At 35.9% G+C, this 23,826-nt stretch overlaps 1 pseudogene; it reads left to right on the forward strand.

The window, feature by feature from the left end:
* The first annotated feature begins 3,963 nt into the window (after positions 1-3,963).
* On the forward strand, positions 3,964-5,329 carry LOC143667947 (elongation factor 1-alpha 1 pseudogene; annotated as a pseudogene).
* The last annotated feature ends 18,497 nt before the right edge of the window (positions 5,330-23,826 follow it).

Below are 23,826 nucleotides of genomic sequence, written 5' to 3' on the forward strand. Positions count from 1 at the left end.
GGAGTTTAATGACAGGATTGGGCAGGTACATATTAGAACTAGCTATTTGAACAATACTTTCAAATTACTTGTTATCTGGTAAAAATTGCTGAATTTGGATTTCTGGACCTATGCTACAAAAACCATAACATTTGCAAGTCTTAGGGAGTAATGAGGCATAAGTGTTAGAAGGGTAGGAAAAGGGCAGAGACAGGAATGAGTGTCTGGTTTCTAACTTGGGTGCAGCTTATGTCACTTAATTGATAGGTAGAGAAATAGAGAATCCACAATGAGAGGTAGGTTTAGGTAAAAGATACTCATTTCCAACAGTTTGAACTTTGAACAGTATAAATTTGGGCTATATATAGAGTGTCTAGAAACCAGAAATCACCTGACTATAGGAATTTGAAGTAGCAAAAAGTAGAAGTTACAGAAAAAATTGTGGAAATAACCACCATTATAATAGTGGTTTAAAGTGCAAAAGTAAATGAGATCCAATCCTTCACTTCACTTTGACAATGAAAGTATAGTTTTGGTACGAAAAACACAGTTACTATTTTAGCTGACCATTGAGGATACCCCTTTAGCCCTGGAAAATATCAGAAACTTTCTCTCTTTCTCCTTCCTTCTGATAAGAATGTTTTAGTGTAGCGCTTTCTACATTATATATCGTGACATATTCATGGATAGCTAAATTTAGTTTTTGTATCAAACATGTATTTTTTATCCAAAGAGAAGAAACGAATAAAATAGACTGGAATAGAAGAGTCTAGAAAGCATCAGAGTACATTTCACATGGTAAGAATAAGTAACATATGTGTGTGGGTGTGTGTGAAATTTAACAAAATTAAAGAATATTTACCTGTACTACAGGAGGTGCACTCTGTTGTCTATTATTCTCTCTTTTCTTCTCTTCTTCCATTCCATTTGCCTATATATGTGTGCATGCGTGTATGTTTATATGTGTGTCTGTGTGTGTTTGGTCAAAACCATTTGGAAGCCTTGGCCCAAACTGAGAGGAATTCAAAGTGTTCTCCTTCAGACAGGGAGAAAAAGAGAAAATAAAGAATGCCCTAAAAATAGTAGGTAAGTGCTGGTTTGAAACTGTTATTTACCCCAGAAAAAGAAAAAAAAATCTTTCTTGTGGGTGCATACCCATTGTGCATTGTGGGTGAGACTTTTTGATTAGGTTGTTTCCACGGGGATTTAACCAACCTTTCAAGCTGGGTCTTAATCCTTTATTGGAGTCCTTTCAGAGAGCTCATGGAGAGGGAGCTTAGTAAGAAAATGCCCCAGGAGAAGCTAAGAGAAAACAAAAATCCAAGAAACACTTTAGAGAGAGCTGATACAGAACATGGAGAGATGAAACCAAATGAAGGACATGGAGGGAGAGAAATGCCCAGGAGATGCTGAGAGGAGACCTGCAGCGGGTAGAGAGTTCAGAGAGGTGTCCCCAGAGAAGCAAGCAAAGACCCACAGACACTCAGAGAGAAAGCCACTGGAAACAGAGGCTGAGAGCAATGGAGCCCAGGAACAAGGGGACAGCAGATGTCACCCTGTGTCTTCCATGAAACAGAGGAACCACAGGTGCCAGCGGCCTTTCTTCAGAATCAAGGCCTCTTCCACTTGATGCCTTAATGTGGATATTTTCATGACCTTAGAACTGTAAATTTGTAACCTAATAAATCCCCTTTGTAAAGGCCAATCCATTTCTAGTACTTCACATACATCCTGATAGTTCTAGCAAACTGAAACCAAGTATTCACAGTTCACATTTGTACTTTGGGAAACAGCTAGAAATAAAAGAGGTCAGTAAGTCATGGGTCAAGAAAGTAGCTGGAACACACAAATGTAAATAAAGAATGACACGTCAATGTGTTTAGAACTTGGCTTTAAATAAGTCGTTTATTGCAATACAAAAGTAGATGAGATCAACTAAGAATATGGTATAAAGGGAGGAAAGTTAGAGATGGGTTAGAGATGAAGTTCTAAGGTATGTAAAAAAAGTTAAGAAACAAGAAGTGTTAACGAAGCAATTTGAAAAGGTATTATTAGAGTTACAAGCAGGGCCAAGAGAGGGACTTGTCATTAAACAAGGCTAGCAAAGAGTATCAGGTTCCTCTGTTTTGGTTTGCTGATACTGCCAGAATGCAGTATTCCAGAAATGGAATGGCTTTTAAAAAGGGAATTTATTAAGTTACAAATTTACAGTTCTAAGGCCATAAAAAATATCTAAGGCATCCAGAGAAAGATACCTTGACTCAAAAAAGTCTGATGTCTGTCACTTGGAAAGGCAGGTGGCTGGTATCTGCTGGTCCTTGTTCCCAGTTCCACTGCTTCCAGCTTCTGAAGCCAGTGGTTTCCTCTCTAATCATATGTGGACCTTCACTTAGCTCCTCTGGGACACAACTCTGGGTTCTGGCTCACTTGGCATTGCATGGGAAAGCACACATAGCAGTGTCTCCTGTGCTCTACATCTCAAAACATCCATATCTAGGCATCTGCTCTCTCTGTTGGCACTCCAAGCATTTCCTTTGGCACTCCAAACATATCCAAATGTCTGCATCTATGTCACTTCTGAGCTTTCTTCAAACTCTTTCCCCTTTTAATGGGCTCTAGTAAACTAATCAAGGCCCACCTTGAATGGGCAGAGTCATGTCTCCATCTAATCAAAAGGTCACACCCACAATTGGGGGTGTCACATCTCTGTGGGAGTAATCTAAAGATCACACTCACAAATGGTGTGTCACATCTCCATAGAAACAATCCAATCAAAGTTTCCACCCTAAACAATGGTTTTGCTCTCAGAAGATTGGATTAGGAAAGAAAACAGCTTTTTCTGAGGTACATAACAGTTTCAAACCAGCACATCCTCCAAACTGTGCTCTCTACTTCCAAAAGCTCATGAGAGGGTGGTACAATGGTGGTTCAATGGCAGAGTTCTTGCCTGCCATGCCTGAGACCTGGGTTTGATTCTGGGAGCCTGCCCATGAGAGGAAAAAAAAAAAAAACAAACAAGCTCACGAGCGAGGTTGCTTTAAAAATTGAATATCTGGTTTGATTTTCTTTTCCTTCATAAAACCTTCCCTTTGACATGTCTTTTGCACTTTTAATGAAAGTAAATAAAAATTGATTTTATATTTAGAACTTTGCAAATCTTAGAACACATATATATTGCAAAGCTAGGACGAGGAATTACAGCCTGTGTTTTCTTCTGACCGTGAAAGAGATGAGAAAATCAACCTTCTTTTTGAAACTTGTGTCAGAGGTTTTGGTTCTGTTTCGCATAAAAAACTCAAATAACAGCTTGAGCAATACAGGAATTAACTTCTCTCTCTTAATCAAGAAGTTCAGATATTAACAATCTGGGGTTGATGTTGTGATCCACAGTGAGAAGGACCCAGCTTGTTCCCATGAGCATCTCAGTATTCAAAGTGGCGGCTGGTGCAGGGAAGGGAGGAGCAGGGCGCATCTCCTCCTTCTAAGGACGCTTTCCAGAGGTTGCATGCATTACTTCCACTTATGTCCCATTGTCCAGTCCTTAGTGACATGACCACACTTAGCTGGAAGGAAAGTTAGAAAATACTGTCTTTATTCTGGGCCGTTTAGTGCTAAGCTAAATATTACTATTTACAGAGGAAGCAAAGAACAGCTATTGGAATACAACCAACATCTATGACACAATTGTTATTCTTTCTTAAATCCTATCTACCTTAATAAATTTCAAGACATTTTAAGGTCACTATCATTCAAATAAAAATAGTCCCCTTCCTAGAGTGGCCAACAATATTAGTATTTTGAGACGGTGGAGTTTCCCAGGACTCAACACTTTCAGTGCTAGAAGCAGGAAAGTCTCAGACAAACTGGAGTGAATTGTCACCCTATGTTTGATATAGACAGAAAGAACATAAACCTCTTTTCTCATGACAGGTTTGCCACCAGAACATAGATATCATGAAAACCATCGCTATGTCTTAAGCCAAAATGGGAAAGGAAAAGACTCAAATCAATATTGTCACTATTGGGAATGTAGATTCAGGAATGTCCACTATGACTGGCTGTCTGATCTACAGATGTGGTGGAATCGACAAAAGAAACATTGAAACATTTGAGAAGGATGCTGCTGAGGTGGGAAAGGGGTCCTTCAAGCATGCCTGGTCTTGGATAAACTAAAAGTTGAATGTGAGCATGACATTGTCATTGATATCTCCCTGTGGAAATTTGAGACCAGCAAGTATTATGTGACCATCATTAATGCTCCAGGACACAGAGACTTTATTAAAAACATGATTAGAGCGACATCTCAGGCTGACTGTGTTGTCCTAATTGTTACTGCTGGTGTTGGTGAATTTGAAGCTGGTATATCGAAAACTGGGCAAACCCAAGGGCATGCACTTCTGGTTTACATACTGGGTGTGAAACAACTAATAGTTGGTGTTAACAAAATGGATTTCACTGAACCTCTTTACAGACAGAAGAGATATGAGGAAATTGTTAAGGAGGTCAGTGCCTACATTAAGAAAACTGGCTACAACCCTGACACAGTAGCATTTGAAGCAATTTCTGATTGGAATGGTGACAACATTCTGGAGACAAGTGCTAATGCCTTGGTTCAATGGACGGAAAATCACCTGTAAAGATGGCAATGCTTGAAGCTCTAGATTGCATCCTGCCACTTACTCATCCAGCTGACAAGCCCTTGCATCTGCCTCTTAAGGCTGTCTACAAAATTGGTGGTATTGGTCCGTGCCTGTGGACCAAGTGGAGACTGGTATTCTCAAACCAGGAATGGCGGTCACCTTTGCTCCAGTCAGTGTTACAACTGAAGTAAAGTCTGTCAAAATGTACCATAAAGCTTTGAGTGAAGCTGTTCTTGGGGACAATGTGGGCTTCAATGTCAAGAACATGTCTAAAAGATGTTCATCATGGCAGTGTGGCTGGTGACAGCAAAAATGACCCACCAAAGCCAGACCCAGCTGGCTTCACTGCTTAGGTGATTATCCTGAACCATCCAGGCCAAATCAGTGCTGGTTATGCACGCATGCTGGATTGTCACACAGTTCACGTTGCCTGCAATTTTGCTGGGCTGAAGAAGATTGATCATCTTTCTGGCAAGAAGCTGGAAGATGGCCCCAAATCCCTGAAATCTGGTGATGCTTCCATCATTTCTATAGTTCCTGGCAAGCCCATGTGTGTTGAGAGTTTCTCTGACTATCCTCCTCTGGGTTATTTTGCTGTTCATGATATGAGACAGCCAGTTGTTGTGGGTGTCATCAAGGCAGTGGGCAAGAAGGTTGCTGGAGCAGGCAAGGTCACCAACTCTGCCCAGAAAACTCATAAAGCTGAATGAATATTACCCATAATGCCTGTCACCCCAGTCTTAATCAGTGGTGGAGGATAGTCTCAGAACTGTTTGTCTCAATTGGCCATTTAAGTTTAATAGCAAAAGATTAGTTAATGACAGCAATGCATTGTAAAAAGGAAAAGAATGTTTTGTGGACCATTTGCTTTCATATGACAATCTTAAGTTATTAGTTCTGTACTTTTTAAATGGAAACAATGACCAAAAATCTGTCACAGAATTTCAAGACCCATTAGAACAAAATTTAATGAGAAAAAAAAGAAAAGATAATGAACCTTTTTTTTTAGTAATGCTGCCAATCCTAAAATCATGTTTGGAATGCCTTTTTTTTTTAGTATAGCCTTCAAAACCTGAAATGGATTTATGTAAATATCCTCTGTGGTTGCAAATCTTCATCTTTCAGAGCAGATTTCATTTCTCCAAATAGTCAAGACATGTTTGCAGACAAGTCTGATAAAGAAAAGGACAAGCAGAGCAATACTGTGACAATAACTCTAAAATGTATTTCAGAAAATACTTTAAGTATTGACAATAGTGTTGAAATAAGAGTTGAGACACTTCAGGAGACTTCTTTGAAGGGAAATAATTGCAGAGAAAATGACATTACTTTATAGGTATAATACCATGTATTTTAAGAAACAGTGTCACTCAATTCACATATAACAAAAAGCCCTAAATATTAATAAAATTGTATTTAATCATTTTTAAATAAGATTTTCTCAAGCCTGTCTTCATTTGAAATTTTTGTAAAAGCTATTTCAATATTTGGTAAAACTGAATTATTATTATTATTATTATTTTGTGATTCAAAAGCAACATTGCCCAAGAGATCATTTCCCATTACAGTTTGTGGACTTCTCCTTAGCTGCTTTTATAACAAATAGTACAAGCCAACGAGAGTTCAAGAGGTATAGGCAGGGAAGGTCATTTTGAAGACTTCTCTAATAACAGCACCCACACAACCTGCAAAACTATGGGCTTCTCTTCAGCCATGAAGGAAGAAGAAGTCAAGGAACTGCTCTAACATAATATTTACTTGTCAAGTCTTAGACCCTATTTAATTTCACCATATCAGAAGCAATATCATCTCAAAACATTTGCTATGGGAGAGGACTTCCAGTTTTTGAGTGGAATAAGGTAATGTGCCGGTTTGAATCTGTGGTGGACCCCAGAAAAGCCATGTCCTTTAATCCTCATTCAGTATTGCTGGGTGGGAGCATTTTAATTGTTTCCATGAAGATGTGACTCATCCAATTGTGGGTGGTAACTTTTGATTAGATGATTTCCATGGAGGTGTGTCTCCACCCACTGAAGGTGGAGTTGCTTACTGGAATCCTTTAAAAGAGGAAACATTTTGGAGAGAGTCCCTTTTGGTAGAGCCATGAGAAAGCCAGCAGACGCTGCCACGTCCGCCATGTCCCCTTCCAGCTGAGAGAGAACTGCTGAACGTCGTCGGCCTTCTTGAGCCAAGGTATCTTTCCCCGGATGCCTTAAATTGAACATTTCTATAGACTTGTTTTCATTGGGACATTTTCTCGGTCTTAGAACTGTAAACTAGCAACTCATTAAATTCCTCTTTTAAAAAGTCATTCTGCTTCTGATATATTGCATTCTGGCAGCTAGCAAACTAGAACAGGTAATTTCCTAGGACATTTTAATCAGCCAACAGGTTTGTAATATTAGTGGAAAAGCTTACGAAAATTAGTCCCTAAAAAAGGAACTAACTGTGAGTCAGCATTTTAGATCTTCCAGCACTGAAGATTTTGTTGTTTTCATTAACATGTAGGCAAAGAAAAATCATTCTACCACTGAGATAGGAAAATATATTTTAACACCCTCAACATATGCAAATACTGCTTCTTTTAGAGTGAAAACATGGGAAACTAATAAGCAACTATTTGGAGAAGGGAGGCAAGATTTAGACCTTGAAAAATTTTGCTCCCAAACTAAATTTCATTTTATATTCAACTTCGTATAAAATCTATTTGATTGTTTTGGATTGTTTTATTAACCAAAATATATGGCCTTAACTCATAGTTTTTATAATGTGCTCTCATCCACCTCATAAAAGGAAGGCTTTTCGCTGTTGTTGTTTTTTTTAATTGAAATCACTGTGGTAATGCTAGCAGAGATGAGAAGCTCTGGCAGGTACTTTCTTTGAGTGATGAAGAAAGTGGTTTCTACTTCAGTACCTCCACTTGTATCTATAGTATCTATAACATTGTGCTGGTTTGAAAGAATGTATGCCCCCTAGAAAAGCCATGCTTTAATCCTAATCCCATTTCATAAAGGCAGTCATTTCTTCTAATCCCTATTCAGCATTGTATGTTTGAAACTGTAATTAGATCATCTCCCTGGAGATGTGATGTAATCGACAGTGGTTGTTAAACTGGATTAGGTGACAACATGTCTCCACGCACTTGGGTGGGTCTTGATAAGTTTCTGGAGTCCTATAAAAGAGGAAACATTTTGGAGAATGGAAGAGATTCAGAGAAGCAGAGAAGAACGACATAGCCACGAGAAGCAGAGAGCCCACTAGCCAGTGACCTTTGGAGATGAAGAAGGAAAACGCCTCCCGGGGAGCTTCATGAAATGAGAAGCCAGGAGAGAAAGCTAGCAGATGATGCCTTGCTTGCCATGTGCCCTTCCAGCTAAGAGAGAAACCGTGACTGTGTTTTCATGTGCCTTCTCACTTGAGAGAGAAACTCCGAACTTCATCGGCCTTCTTGAACCAAGGTATCTTTCCCTAGATGCCTTTGATTGGACATTTCTATAGGCTTTTTAATTGGGACATTTTCTCGGCCTTAGAACTATAAACTAGCAACTTACTAAATTCCCTTTTTAGGAGCCATTCTGTTTCTGGTATATTGCATTCCAGCAGCTAGCAAACTACAACAAACATTAAAACATGCTCTCCCATTTTTCAGATCTCTGACATAAAGTATATGTAATAAATATAATTTTATAGCTATTCAAAATTTGCAAAGTGCTTTCTAAATCAACATTCAGTAGCCGTATTAGGTTAACACTATTTTACCTATTTTATAGACCCAGAAATTGAGGTGTCAAATGTTGAAGTGCCTCACCAGAGATCTCACAGAGGGCAAGTGACTGAAAATTCAGTTCTTCTGGCTGTAAATTCAACCCTCTTTCCTTACGCCAAAGATTCTACCTGAAAAGTTATCAGAATTGCTTCTCAGGAGAAGGAAAAAAGAAAACCAGGTTTGTTTTCTCTCTGTTAATGTGGGAAAAATACACTAAATATTAGTTTTCTTAACCCAGATCTGTGGGAGCCAGAATCTAAATACAGACACACACCTGCATGCACACACACACCAGGCAAGGAGAGCAGATAGTCACGTGATATCATACAGAGGTCAAAATTTCTTATTTTTTAACAGGTTTTTTTTTTCTCAAATATTGCCTCACATATTTTGAAGCTCTATTATTAGTCGCACATAATGATAAAATGTTCAGTTTATCAAATCTAAATTGAACATTTTATCATTATATAATGTCCTTCTTTATAACAGGTAATCCTCCTTTTCTATTCTGAGTGATATTAATGTGGCCATCTTAGTATTTGCATGATACATCCTTTTCTATCCTTTGACTTTTAATCTATCAATCTTTGTATTTATAGTGCATCACTTATAAACAGTATACATTTGGGTCTCACTCTCTTGATCAGTCTTTTAATTGGCTTTCCTCTAGTGCAGAGTGAGGTAAATGTAATAATACTATTCCAAAGGTTTGACAGTGTATGTGAGGGGATATAACATTAATCCAAATTAGGCTGTGATAAATTAAAAATACATGCATTAATCCCTAGGAATATCCACAGGAAATAATACAAACCAGTATGACTAAAAGAGAGAAATATTTCATTGGTCCAAAGAAGAAAGAAGAGGTGGAACAAAGAAAAGATGGAACAAGTAGAAAACAAATAGTAAAATGGTAGACCTAAACCCATCCATATAAAAAATAATATTAAATGTTTAAAAGAATTTTTATTTCTGAATATAGTATAAACCCCACAATAAATTTTTACTATTTTTGCTTCAACCAGTCATAGAAGAGAGGGCTTTTTTAAAAAAGTATTTAATAATATTGTCACCATTTCTGGCATTATTTAATCTTTCCAATGGATTCAGATTTCCTTCTGATTACATTTTACTTCAACCTGAAGACTTCAATTAATATTTCTTATCGTTTTAGTCTGCTGGTGTTGAATTCTTCTCATTTTCATGTACCTGAAATGTCTTTATTTTTTACCTTTATTTTTGAAGGATATTTCTACCAGATACAGAGTTTGTTAGGTTAACAGATTTTTTTCGCTTCAACACTCTGAAGATGCTGCTTCATTGTTTTCTGACGACCCTTGCAGTAAGCCAAGTTCTCTTATTGTTGTTTCCTTCTATATAGTGTATCTTTTTTCTCCAGTTGCTTTTAAGATTTTCCTTTGATTTTTGGTTTGAAGTAATTGATTATGATATGCCTAAGTGTGGTTTTCTTTATTTTTATCCTTCCTGAGGTTTTTTGAGTTTTGGGATCTATGTATTTTTGTTTTTCACCTTATTTGGAAATTTTTCAGCCATTATTACTTCAATTAATTTTTGACCCCATTCTCTTTTTTCTCTCCTTTTGAAACTCCATACACTTAACCCACACATCACTGAATGTCTATTTGCTTTTCTGTTTGTTTTCAATTTTTTTTTATCTTTTATTTGGATTTTTAAATTGATCTTACCATCATTGACACATTTTCCTCTACTGTCCAATTTAATATTAATCCCATCCAATAAAATGTTCCTTTCATATATTTTGTTTTTCTTTTCTAGAATTTCAATTTATTTCTTTTTAAGAGCTTCCATTTTTCTCCCCAAATACTCCATGTCCTCATTACTATGTCCTTCTATTTCTGTAAACAATTTAACATGTTTTTAACAGTTATTCTAAAATCTTCTTAATCAATACAGATAGCTGGCTCATCTACAGGTCATCTGTTCACCATATATTGTCACATTTTCTGCTCTTTCACATATTTTTCTGAATTTTAGAACATAGAACATTGAAGGCTTACATAATAATAAATAATAATAATTTTTTATTTTGCTTATTTTCCAGAGATTAGAAGCCACTTTCTTTGTCTGATAATTAATTTGATAATTTGACAATTCAAATTCTTTCTAGAATCAAGTTGATCTGGAATTGGACTTTAAATTTAACTAAATTGAGTTTACCTATGATTAGCTTAACATCCAACCTCCCATAGCAAAAATCCATTTTTTGTTCTTGTCGATATTTGAACTAGAATCAAGTTGGTCTATAATTTCAGATATTTTTGGTTCTCCTTGATTCAACTTCAGCAGAGCCCTAGAATTCAAAATCCAAGAATTATCAGTGGCATGTAATCTCTCTCTGTTTTCCAGCCCTTCAATCATTTAGCAAATTTTGTGGCAGGAAGAAAATTTTCAGGCCAAGCAACATGTTTCTGGAGATCTGAGACTCTTTCAGATTTCAACTTGTTCCTCTGACCCAGATTTTTGTGAAGGCTTAGCTGATTTCTCTCCATCCTATAGTCTCTCTATCTGAGACTATAGGATGGAGCCCAGTTTTTCTACTCATCACATCCAGACCAGGAAACTTCCCCCAAACATAGAAGCTGCCATGGTTTTCTGCTCACCTGTGAATGTCTAATTTCCTTTGAGAATTCAGTTCATAATGGTTTCCTTTTGTCCACTGTTCTTTACCAGTCCATAGAAAAGTTTTGTTTTTATTTTTAATTTCCGACTAAGGGTTTCTTTTTATTAATAAGAGGATGAAGGGATGAAAGTCCTTTGCTTATTTTAGCATCCTAACAAGGAGTGGAACACCAAGACTATGTCTTTTATGTCCACCATTAAATCCCTAGTTCCTACTATAGTGATGCAAACACAGAAAGCTCCAAAAATATTTGTAGACAATAAACTAAAAGGTATGAGGATGAGTCAGATATGTGAAGCAAATAAAACATAATATTCACAATATATGGAAGAGAATAATGGATGGTAATACAGAATCAAAATATTTTTCATCGGTGGATGATGGTGACGCAGTGGCAGAATTCTCGCCATGCCAGAGACCTGGGTTCGGTTACCAGTATCTGCCCATGTAGTTTTAAACAAGGATATCACTGACCTTGAAAAGTCAAGTGATGTTTAAGCAAGGTATTTTAAGCAAGGATATCACTGACCTTGAAAATTCAAGTGATGCTTAGTAATAAAATTCATGCTCTAGCATTATTCTTCAATCTGAACAAGCAGGTAGTTCAGAAATACTCTCAGACGACATCCTCGGTTTAGGAAAAAAAAAAAATCTAGATCTTAAGAAAAGTGGCAACTGCTCCTCAAATCCAGAAGCCCATGGAATGAACCTTTTGAAGGAAACTTTCTCTATGAAATAGTTACCTTCCCAAACTTTTCCAATAGAATAAGATTGTGGTATCTACAGCTAGGTTGATGTGTTTTGGCTTTTGTCTTGCTTTAACGTTCAGCTCTCCTAAATCTATTCCATTCACTTGGAAATCTGAAAACTTTCCGTATTTGACCTAAATTTTGAGAGGGCAGAGCTTTTAAGTAAAGGGCAAGTGTTCCTAGGCTCTGGGGAAAGAAATGCTGTAAAATCTGGGACTCAAGCCAAACCTGACATTTCTCTATGTACATAGGAAAGGAGTTCACCTACTGTTAGCAATGCATGGAATTATATTTCTTATTTAGAAAGTTCTCAGGTTTCATCACCCAGAAAGCACATGTGGATTAAAATAACAAAAGAATTCAGTCATTCCAATGCACATTAAGCCAGATTATTTTATTCAAATGAAAATAAGTAAATTTTAAAAGAGCTACCTGCAAGGAATAGTATAATATATGGATGCCATCAAGTGGTATTGAAGTGCCAATTTTTCTTCCATATACACATTGTGCCACATGCCCTGACACTTAGATGCAATTTATGACCCCTAGAAGGCCAGCAAGGGGTTGAATATCTGTATCAGGCTCACTATTCAATGGTGCCAGTGATGTTACTCTAATATGAAAAAGCTTATACTAATAATCTTTATATTAGTTGTTAATGTCTTTATGCTGATATTTACATCATATTGTTAGTGTTAAGTCTATTGGCCTAGCTCCTCCATAGGCAACCATTATTACTTCTAAAAGATGTATTGAATGCCTGTTTCAGTGCTTTCGTCTGCTGGACCTGTTCTTTAAGTTCTAACAACATGTAATAACAAATGGAGGTAGGCAAAGACCCAGATACTGAAATCAATAGTCAATAGGTATGTGTATATGTGTAGACAAAAATATGCTTATTGTAAACCAGTGATTTAATAGAAAATTCTGGAAAAATGAAGTCAAAGAAAAATTTCTGCTCTTCCAATGGGTTCACAAAAGTTTTCCAGAAGTAGGAAGATACTGGTATCTTTAAAGAAAGAAAGGGCAATTTACAAAGCATTAGAAGACTCCTAAGAATCTTTGGTGACTAAAAGTTTATATTTAATGAAATGTGTTCACGTGGCATATATATATATATATATAGAATGAAGAACAATTATTTCATTCTAACAATGATCACCCCAGTTGACTTATACATCCCAAATATATTTCTATTAGATACATAAGCCCTTATACTATATCATGGCCTTACAGGATATGATATTAGATAGCTGGAGGAGATCCTGGATGTAAATTAATTTGGGACATAAAATAACACAATTGGATAGCTCCATATATTTGCTTTCTTTGCCTCCAATTCTCTAGTCCTTACTTCATGCCATGTCCTGAGTTTTAGGCACTGAGAAGAATATCACACTCTATTACTTAGGTCAACTCTGTTCTTGGTACAAACTTTACACCCCCTATTTCATTAATAAGAAAGAAACTTTTAGTCAATTATTATGTCCAAGTCTCTGATTTGATTTCAAAGTATTAGTGCTAACTTTTAAAGGAGTTGAGGAGATAACAATAATTTACCTATCATGCATACTAGACTTACCAAAAATATAATTAAAAGGTAAAACAGATGATTCATGCATCTGACTCCAACCCTCAGAAACACAAGAAGTGGTTCCTGGAGGATTAACTACAAAGTCTGTATTTAAAAATCACTTTTATAAGGACTTCAGTTTTAGCTCCAATATAAAAACAGCTTGGAAGTCATCATTCCCATTCTTACAACAACAACAAAAAAACAGAATAAACTGAAAATCAATGACTTTTCTAAGATTAGTCAAAGAATAGAGATGGTGCAAATCACTACCTTAAAATCTGAATAGACAGGCAAATAAAGAGAAGCACAGCCAAGATCAGCTTATGTAGAGCAAGAGATATTGGAACCATAAACTTATGGGAAGTCTTTGGTAATTTTCATGAATTTCTGGAAGATGAGTGTGAACTAGCTTGAGTGTGAGAAACATCTGGGAATCAGTTTCATGGAAGCATCCACTTTCATGCGTTTCACATCCAGGAACTGCACCAGTTTCTCAGAGTAAAAATCCAAGCCAACAACTCCTATGTTTCTGTCACAAAAAGGGAAAAATTTATGATTTTATAAGATGCCCAGAGTGTTCCCTTTAACAAAGTCCTACTCTACAAGTGAAACAACTTTACCAGAACCTTATCTGATCAGGGGGAAAGACTACGAGCCAACTCCTCTAGCCTTTCTATCACTCCTGATGGAATGCTAAAATACAAAAGCTGAGAAATACTTCAGGAGGTCATAGCCCAGGGATCAGGATGACTATAAGATTGAGATATAATCACAAGATTATAGAATGCTTCCTCTCCCCACACCTTATCACCACATCAAAAAGGATCCAGTATAACAGTGGGTTATAACTGAAAGAGCTACAAGACACAGGCTCTATTTAAGAGTTCTTAGGGAAATCAAAGACAGAAGGGAAAATGAAATGAGGACACTAGATGAAACTTAACCCCCTAGCACCTACAGCTAAAGAAAACATTAAACATGGCTGGTACATGGACAGATGAATAGAGAACCTCATACCTAAGGCCTATCTTGCTGATTTCCTATTATGCAATATATTATGTCTGGCATTCAACAGAAAATTACAAGTTGTGATTAAAGTCAAAAAAAAAAAACAGTCTGAAGAGACAAATCAAGGATCAGAAACACCAATTTTGAAATTATTAAGTAGGAAATTTAAAATAACTATCAATATATTAAGGACACAAATGGAAAAAGTCAACAACATGTAAGAACAGAGCAGATAATGTAAACAAAGAAGTGGTGATTCTGTAACAGAAGTGCAACCACTGATAGACCGAAACAGCTGAAGAAAGAATCAGTGATTTTGAAGATATTCAATAGAAACTTTCCAAACTGAACTGCAATGCAAAGAGAAAAAGGAAAGGGGGGAGGAGGGAAAGAGAAAATCTAAGAACTATGGGACTATTAAAGAAGTATAACATATGCGGAATTGGGACAGCAGAGGAGAAGAAAAATAAAAGGGAACAGAAGAAATATTTGGATGAATAAGGACTGACAATTTTCTAAAATGAATGACAGATACCAAATTATAGATCCAGGGAACTCACAGAATATCACACAGGTTAAACATAAAAATAATCTATACCTAGACATATCATATTCAAACTACAGAAAAACAGACAGACATAAATTCTTGAAAGAAGATAAGAGGTGTTGTTGTAGCAGAAAAATCTTACCTATAGTGGAACAGCGATTGCATTAGATCATAATTTTCATTAGAAACCATGGAAGCAAGAAGAGTACAGTGAAATTCTTAAAGTGTTGAAAGAAAACATCCAGCAAACCTGAAATCTATGTACATAGAGCTTGTCCTTCAAAAATGAAGAAATAAAGATTTTCTCAAAAAAAGTAACCTGAAGGAATTCAATGCAAATTTCCCTACCCTGCAAGAAATGCTAAAATAATTTAGCTGGAGGGAAAGTAAATTATATAACTCAAAGTACCAAACTATCAGTCAAAAGAGAGACATCTGTTACCAAAGCTAAGGAGGAGTTTCATGCATGGAAGGTAGCAAGAGCACAACAATGCCTGTCACAAGAACACTCAGATTCTCAGATCCTCAGATTCTCAACACTCTATGGTTTGCGGGTTTTGGGGTCACTAGCAAAGTCTGACTCATACAGGCATTGAATGGAACAACATCTATTCTTATACAGAAGAGACAGAGCAAGGTCAGCTTCAATAGCGGGTATCAGTCCTTTACAGCCAGCAGGTCTCAACCTCCTGGCCAATGCAAGGAGATGTCACATGCATACCCCTCCTGGGTCACAAAATAAAGGACACAACTCCCTCTTCACTGGGAACATATATAGCAGTGAAAGTGGGTCAGATGCTGTACAATTTGCATGCTTGATCTTGGTAATGTTTGCACGCACTTACATAAGGAATTCACAGAAAGGAAGGAATGCGCAGGAAGGCTCACAACTATATGTTGTGAGCTATCAAGGCAACCCAAGAAGAGGGTCATTCTCCTTTCTCATCTTGTCCTAGAAGCCAAGCCAACATGTGATCCCAAGCACAAGATTCATATCTGTCAGGCTGCACTCAGCTACTACAGTGAGAAATTCATACCTACATAAAAAAGGAAGAGCAATAGAGAAGTAATAAATAAAACTAAAATAAATCTTTCATTTTTCTTATTCTTAACTAATCTGATAGATAGCTTTGTTTAAGGAAATAAGATTAACAATATATTGGATGATTATAGTATATGATTAAGTGAAATGAATTTTAGCAAAGTTAGAAGAAGTTGGAAAGGAGGAATTGGGGATAGTCAATTATAATATACTTACATTACCCATGAAGAGTTATAGTGTTATTTGAAAGTGGTCATAGATTAGTTGTAGACATATAGTTCAAACTCAAGGGTAATCACTAAAAGTGTAATTGATATTCTAATAAAGGAAAGACTATGATATCACATTAAATATCATATTAAATTTCAGAACAAGGAAAATTATCAAGGATAAAGAAAGAAATTACATAATGATAAAGGGTACACTCCAGGAACATAAAACAATCCTTACTGTCTATGCATCTAGCAACAGAACTCAAAATACATGAGAAAAAACTGATCAAACTGCAAGGAGCAATATACAAATACACTATTCTTACTAGAGATTTCAACATCCCTCTTTCAGTAATTGATAAATCTAGCAGGCAGAAAATCAGTAAGGATAGAGTTGAGTTGCACAACACCATCAATCAACTTGATCAAATTGACATTTATAGAATATTTCATCTAACAATAGTAGAAGACATATTTTTCTCAAGCTTACATGGCACATTCACCAAGAAGTTTCTGGGCTTTAAAATACCCTGGGATTTAAAATACACCTTAGAGTGATTTCATTAATATGGAACTGTAAAATATCCTCTGGAAAAGCCTTCAATCAAAATTAGCTAATAAAAGAACAAATGTCACTTGCTTAGAACTTTGGAGGATGACAGAGAAGCACTCCACAAATGCTGAACTGAAGAAAAAGAAAAATAATCTACAAAAGTAGATAAGAAATTTCTATCCCATACATACTGGTCCATATTCCTTCCCCTCACTCAGTCCTACATAGTTTGAGTCCCTCCTGCCATGGTCACAAACTATAGAGCCACTCACAGAAGCAAGATAGAATCTCACACATGCGTGGGCACAGGGTTCCAGGTCAACAGAAATCCAGGGTGAAACACAAGTCACAGAGTCTTGATGCATAAAAAAGAGCTCTCAGGCGGGGAAGGGGGATAAAAGACAGACCAAAGAGAAACTTTGGGGAAGAGGTGCTCTTACTAAGTCCAGTTTCTGTTGGCTAGGCCACTTAAACTCAAATCAGCCTTTTCTGGATTGACACCATCTGGCTCCCTGGGGTAAAATACCCTAACAGGGAAGAAACCAGAGGGAGAAAACCTTCACAGAAAAAGGGGAGGAGGTCACACTGAAATGCTATAAGACAAGAGGGTTCCAGAACTGAAAAGTATAAGGAAAAAGGGGCACTGAGTGAGGAGAATTTAAGTAAGTCATAGGAACTGAGGAGAATATTCTACATAAAACAAATGGAACAGATCAAGTTTCCTAGAAAAGGAATAGAGGAAAGGAGGCTTCCTCCTTGAGGTGAAACAATTGCATAAAAAAATGCAGTCTTCAAAATTGTACTACATACCCATGGCATGCATTAGATGAAGAAGAGCTGATAAAATCTGAACAGTTAAACAAGAGCTACACTAAAGGTCTACAATAAATTGCACCAAGCATCAACTAAAACAAAATCAGTTAACAATAAACCCATAGACAGAGGGGAAACTGACCTTCAGAGTTAACTCATCAAAATAATCAGATGCCAAGACATCCAGCAAAATACATCAGCCATACTAAGAAACAGGAAGTTATGGCTCAATCAAGGGAACAAATTAAAACTTCAGAGAAGACACAGAATTTGCAAAAACTAATCAAAGAAGTTCAAATAAATCTAAATAAATTCAAGGAGATAAAGGAAAATATGGATAAATACATAAAGGATATTAAGAAGACAATGGGTAAGCATAAAATAGAATTTGAAAGTATAAAAAGAAACATTTCAGAAATATCGTGAAAGGCATGATAACAAAAAACAGACTAAAATTCACTAGAGACATACAGGAGTAGGCTCGTATTGGCAGAAGAAAGAATCAATGAACTAGAAGACAGGAAGAGTAAGAATCATATAGGGACAGAAGAGCAGGTAGAAAAAGGAATAGAAAAAATTGAGCAATATCTTAGGGATTTGAGGGAAGGCACAAAGTGTGCAAGCTGACATGTTATGGGTGTCCCTGAAGGAGAAGAGATGGCAAAAGGGGCAGAAGAATATTTGAGGCTATAACAGCCAGAAATCTCCCAACTCTCATGAGAGACATAAATATACTTGTCTAAGAAGCAAAACATACTCTAAACAGAATAAATCCTTGAAGACCTACTCCAAGACACGTCAGAATGTCAAATGCCAATGATAAAGAGAGAGTTCTAAAAGCAGTTCTGAAAAACATTCATCACATACAAAGGATCCTCAATAAGACGAAGTCCCAATTTCTAATCAGAAACCATAGTGTGAAAAGGCAGTGGCATGTCATATTTAAGGTACTGAAAGAGAAAAGCTGCCAGTCAAAAATTCTTTATCTGGCAAAACTGTCATTCAACAATAAAGAAGAGTTTTAAATATTCACAGATAAACAGAAACTGAGGTAGTTCATCAACAAAAATACTTATCTTACAAGAATTGCTAAAGGGAATTCTACAGATTGAAAGGAAAAAAAGACAGTGGTTTGGAGTAGTGTTAAGAAATAAAGATCTTCAGTAAGGAAAACTAAAAGGGTAAATGCAAAACCCAAAATATTATATCTTCAATATGCAACTCTACTCTTTTATTCCTATGAGAGTGGAATACAATTGAGCAAGAAAAAGACATATTTCCGGATAATGGGCATGTAAAACAAAACAATGTAAAATGGGGCATAAACAAAAATAATGAAATGAAAGGAGGAATATGGAAACTTAGCATATGTATGCTATTAAAGAAATTGGTACCTTTTAAAAGTACTAGGATGTAGATATAGATTGTGTAATATAAACTTCATGTAACCAAAAAGAAAGTATTTTAAAAAAACCTCAAAAATAGAAATAAGAAAGAAACCACTCAGATACATCACAAAAGATCAACTATACAGAAAGTAGGCTGCAATAAAGGAAAAGAGAGACAAACACAACTATGACATGTAAAAAACCAAAGGACAAATGGCTGAAGTAAATACTGCCTTTACAGTAATAACATTGAAATGTTAATGGATTAAACTCCCCTAATCAAGACACAGATTGGCAGAACGATCAAAAAGCATGATCCAGCCATCTGTTGTTTAGAAGAGACTTACCTTAGACACAAAGACACAAATATATTGAAAGTGAAAGGATGGAAAAAGATATTCCATGCAAATAGTAACCAACAAAAGAGCTAGGGTAGCTATACTAATTTTGGACAAAACAGACTTTAAGTCAAAAGCTGTTATAAGAGAAAATGAAAGGTACTATATATACTTTATAGGGGAAATCCAACAAGATAATTAACTTTTAAGAACTAAGTTAATCATGAATATTAAAATTAATTAAAAATATTTATGTACTTAACCACAGTGCCCCAAAATGTATGAGGCAAACACTGGCAAAACTGACGGGAGAAATAGACATGTCTACAATAATAGTTGAGCATTTCAGTATAGATAGAGCAGAGTAAAAATCTCATCAATAGATAGAACATCTAAACAGATGGCCAATAAGAAAACAGAAAACTTGAATTATATGATGAATGAACAAGGCCTAAAGACAGAAACAGATTATTGAACCCCAAAATAGCAGGGTAGGCAATCTTCTCCAGTTCTCAGGGATCATTCTCCAGAATAAACCACAGTATGGGTCACAAACCAAGTCTCAACAAATTTTAAAAGATTGGAATTATATAAAGCATAAAGCATCTTCTCTGAACATAAGGAAATGAAGCTGAAAATCAGTAACAGCTTCTCTTAAACTGGAAAATCCACAAATATATGGAAATTAAATAGCACATTTAAACAATCAGTGGGTTGAAGAAGAAACTGCAAGGGAAATCAATAAATATCTTGAGACAAATGAAAACAAGAATACAATCTACAACACTTATGGGATTTAGTGAAGGCAGTGCTGATAGGGAAATTTAAAGTCCTAACCACTGATATTAAAAAGGAACAGAGTTAAAATCCAAGACTTAACTACACACCTGGAATAACTAGAAAAAGAGCAGCAAACTAAACCCAAACCAAGCAGAAAAAGAGAAATAACAAAGATTAGAGCTGAGATAAAGGAAATTGACAAAGAAAAATAATAGAGAGCATTAACAAAACCAAAAGTTGTTTCTTTGAAAAGAGCAATAAAACTGACAAATACTTGGAGTAGACTGACAAAGAAAAAAAGAGAGAAGATGCAAATAGATAAAATCAGAGAGAGAGAACATTACTACTGATTCCATAGAAATGAAAAGGATCATAAGGGGATACTATGAGCAACTGTATGCCAACAAATTAGACAACCTCAATGAAATGGGCAAATTCCTAGAAACACATGAGCAAGCTACTCTGATTCTAGAAGAAATAGATGATCTCAACAGACCAATTACATGTAACAAGATTGAATCAGTCATCAAAAAAAACCCCAAAATTTTACAAATGGCTTCACAATATTGTACCAAACATCTCAAAAATAATTAATACCAATCCTATGCAAACCCTCCCAAAAAACTGAAAGAAGGGATCACTATCCAACTCATCCTATGAGGCCAGCATTTCAAAGCCAGATAAAAATACTACAGGAAAAGAAAATTACAGGCTAATTTCTCTAATGAATGTAGAAGCAAAAATCCTCAACAAATACTTACAAATTAAGTCCAACAGCACGTTAAAGAAATTATACACCAGGATCAATTGGGTTTGATTTTGGTATGCAAAGATGGTTCAACATAACAAAGTAAATTAATATTATACATTATATAAAAAAGATGAAGGAAAAAAACAAATAATCATCTCAATTGATGCAGTAAAGTCACTTGTCAAAATACAGCACCCTCTCTTGGTTAAAAAAAAAACTGAAAATAAAAGGAATAGAAGGAAACTTCTCTTAATATGATAATGGGCATATATTAAAAACCCACAGCTGACATCATAATCAACGGTGAAAGATTGAAAGCTTTCTCTCTAAGATCAGAAAAAAAGAGAAGGATGCCAAATGTTACCACTATTATTTAGCATTGCATGGGAAATTCTAACGAGGGTAGTTAGGCAAGAGAAAGAAATAAAAGGTGGAAATAAAGAAAAAAATTCCAATTACGATAGCTACTAGAAGAATCAAATATTTAGGAATAAATTTACACAAGGATTAAAAAGACTTATACACAGAAAACATTTCTCACAAAAATAAAAGAAAATCTAAATAAATGGAAGAACATTCCATGTTTATGGTTTGGAGGACTAAACATAGTTAAGATGTCTCCTTGTTTTAGTTTGCTAAAGCTGTCAGAACCCAACACAGCAGAGAGATGGAGATGCTTTTGTTTGTTTGTTTGTTTGTTTTTGGCATGTGCAGGCTCTGGGAATCCAACCCAGGTCTCCGGCATGGCAGGCGAGAATTCTATCACTGAGCTGTCTGTGCACCATCTGCATTGGCATTTTTTTTTTTGCATGGGTAGGCACCAGGAATCGAACCCTGGTCTCTGGCATGGCAGATGAGAATTCTGCCACTGAGCCACCATCGCACCAACCTGGATCAGCTTTTTAAAAAGGGATTTATTCAGTTAAAAATTATAATTCTTTAGCAGAAAGGTAGCTAGCCTTCCTCTGAGGCTCTCTGTTACACGGAAGGTACATGGTGACATCTGCTGTCCTTCTCTCCTGGCTTCTGGGTTCCAATTGCCTTCCCCAGGGCAATTCCTTTCTGCATCTACCAACCTCTGGGCTGAGCTACAAATGTTGAGATGAGGTATGCTAAGCTGCCAAGCTCTCTTCTCACTGCTCTCTTTTAAGCCTCCAGCTAATTAAATTAAAGCCCACTCATTGTGGATGGCATTTCCATTAGCCAATGTAAATGATTACCATAGATGAATTTCACATACTGATGCTTTAAGCCCACAGAAACAGAACAATGGAGTAATAATTACCTGGCCAAGTTGACACCTGAACCTAACTACCACACTACTTTACCCAAAATGATTTACAGATTCAACACAATCCCAATCAAAATTCCAACAGTCTATCTTGCAGAAGTGGAAAAGCCAATGATCAAATTTATTTGGAAGGCTTAGGGGCTCTGAATAGCCAAAAAACATCTTGAGAAAGGAGGATGGCATTTGAGGACTCACACTTTCTGACCTTAAAGTTTATTTCAGAGTTGCAGTGGTCAAAACAGCATGGTACTGACATAAACACAGATATATTGACCAACAGCATCCAATTGAAAGCTCAGAAATAAACCCTTGCATTTATGAACAACTGACATTTTATAACGCTACCAAGTCCATTCAATTGGGAAAGAATAGTCTTTTTAACAGATGGTGTTGGGAGAATTGGGTATACATATGCAAAAAAAATGAAAGAGGACCTCTATCTCACACCATATAAAAAATTAACTCAAAATGGATCAAATCCTGATTATAAGAATGAAGGCTATAAAACTCCTAGAAGAAAAAGTAAGCAAGCATCTTTTGGATTTTTTGGACAATGGTTTCTTACACTTCACACCCAAAGCACAAGCAACAGAAAAAAAGTAGAAAAATGAGACCTCATTAAACAAAAAACTTTTGTCCATCAAAGGACTTAATCATGAAAATGAAAAGACAATTTACTCAAAGGAAGAAAATATTTGGAAACCACATATCTGATAGGGGTGTAATATACAGACCATATAAAGAAATCCTACAACTTAACAATAAAGAGACAAATAATGCAATGATAAAAATGGGCAAAGGACTTGAATAGTCTTTTGTATATCTTTCTCCCAATAAGATAAAAAAAAAATCACTAAAATGATCATGAAAAGATGCTTGACATCATTAGGTATTAGGGAAATGCAAATCAAAACCACCATATACCACTTCACACCCACTAGAATGGCTGCTATTAGACAAACAGAAAATTACAAGTATTGGAGTGGATGTAGAGAAGTGGGAACACTCATTCATTGCTGGTGGGAATGTAAAATGGTGTAGTCACTGTGGGAGGCACTTTGGCAGTTCCTCTGAAAGCTAAGCATAGAATTAACAAATGACCAAACAATCCCTCTACTGGGTGGATACCCAAAGAATTGAAAGCAGGAAATTGAGCAGATATTTGTACACTGATATTCATAGCAGCATTATTCACAATTGCCAAAAGAAAGAAGCAATGCAAGTGTCTATCAACCAATAAATGATTAAACAAAATATGGTAAATAAATACAATGGAATATTTTTCAGCTGTAAAAATGAAGTTCTAAAAAAAATTTATGAAGTTCTGATACATGTGACAACATGGTAAGGACATTGTGCTGATGAAGTAATCTAGACACAAAAGGACAAATATTGCTCTCACTGACATGAAATAATTTAAACAAGCAATCTCACAGAGGAATATAGAATATTTGTTTGCCACGGCATGTGTCAGGGGTAGAGAATGGGGATTTAAAGCTTAATTTGTTCAGAATTTCAATTCAGATAATTGTAAAGTTGTGGATATGGATAGTGGTGATGTTAGCACAATATTCTGAGTGTAATTAACAGTACTAAATTATATATATATGAATATGATTAAAAGAGGAAATTGGGGGTGGTATATATGCTACTAGAATAAAATTAAAAGATAAAACATAGCAATGCAAATTTTTAAAAAAGCTATGTCTTTCTAAAAATGGACCAAATTAG

Source organism: Tamandua tetradactyla, chromosome 24 (genome assembly GCF_023851605.1).
Source record: "Tamandua tetradactyla isolate mTamTet1 chromosome 24, mTamTet1.pri, whole genome shotgun sequence".
NCBI lineage: Eukaryota > Metazoa > Chordata > Mammalia > Pilosa > Myrmecophagidae > Tamandua > Tamandua tetradactyla.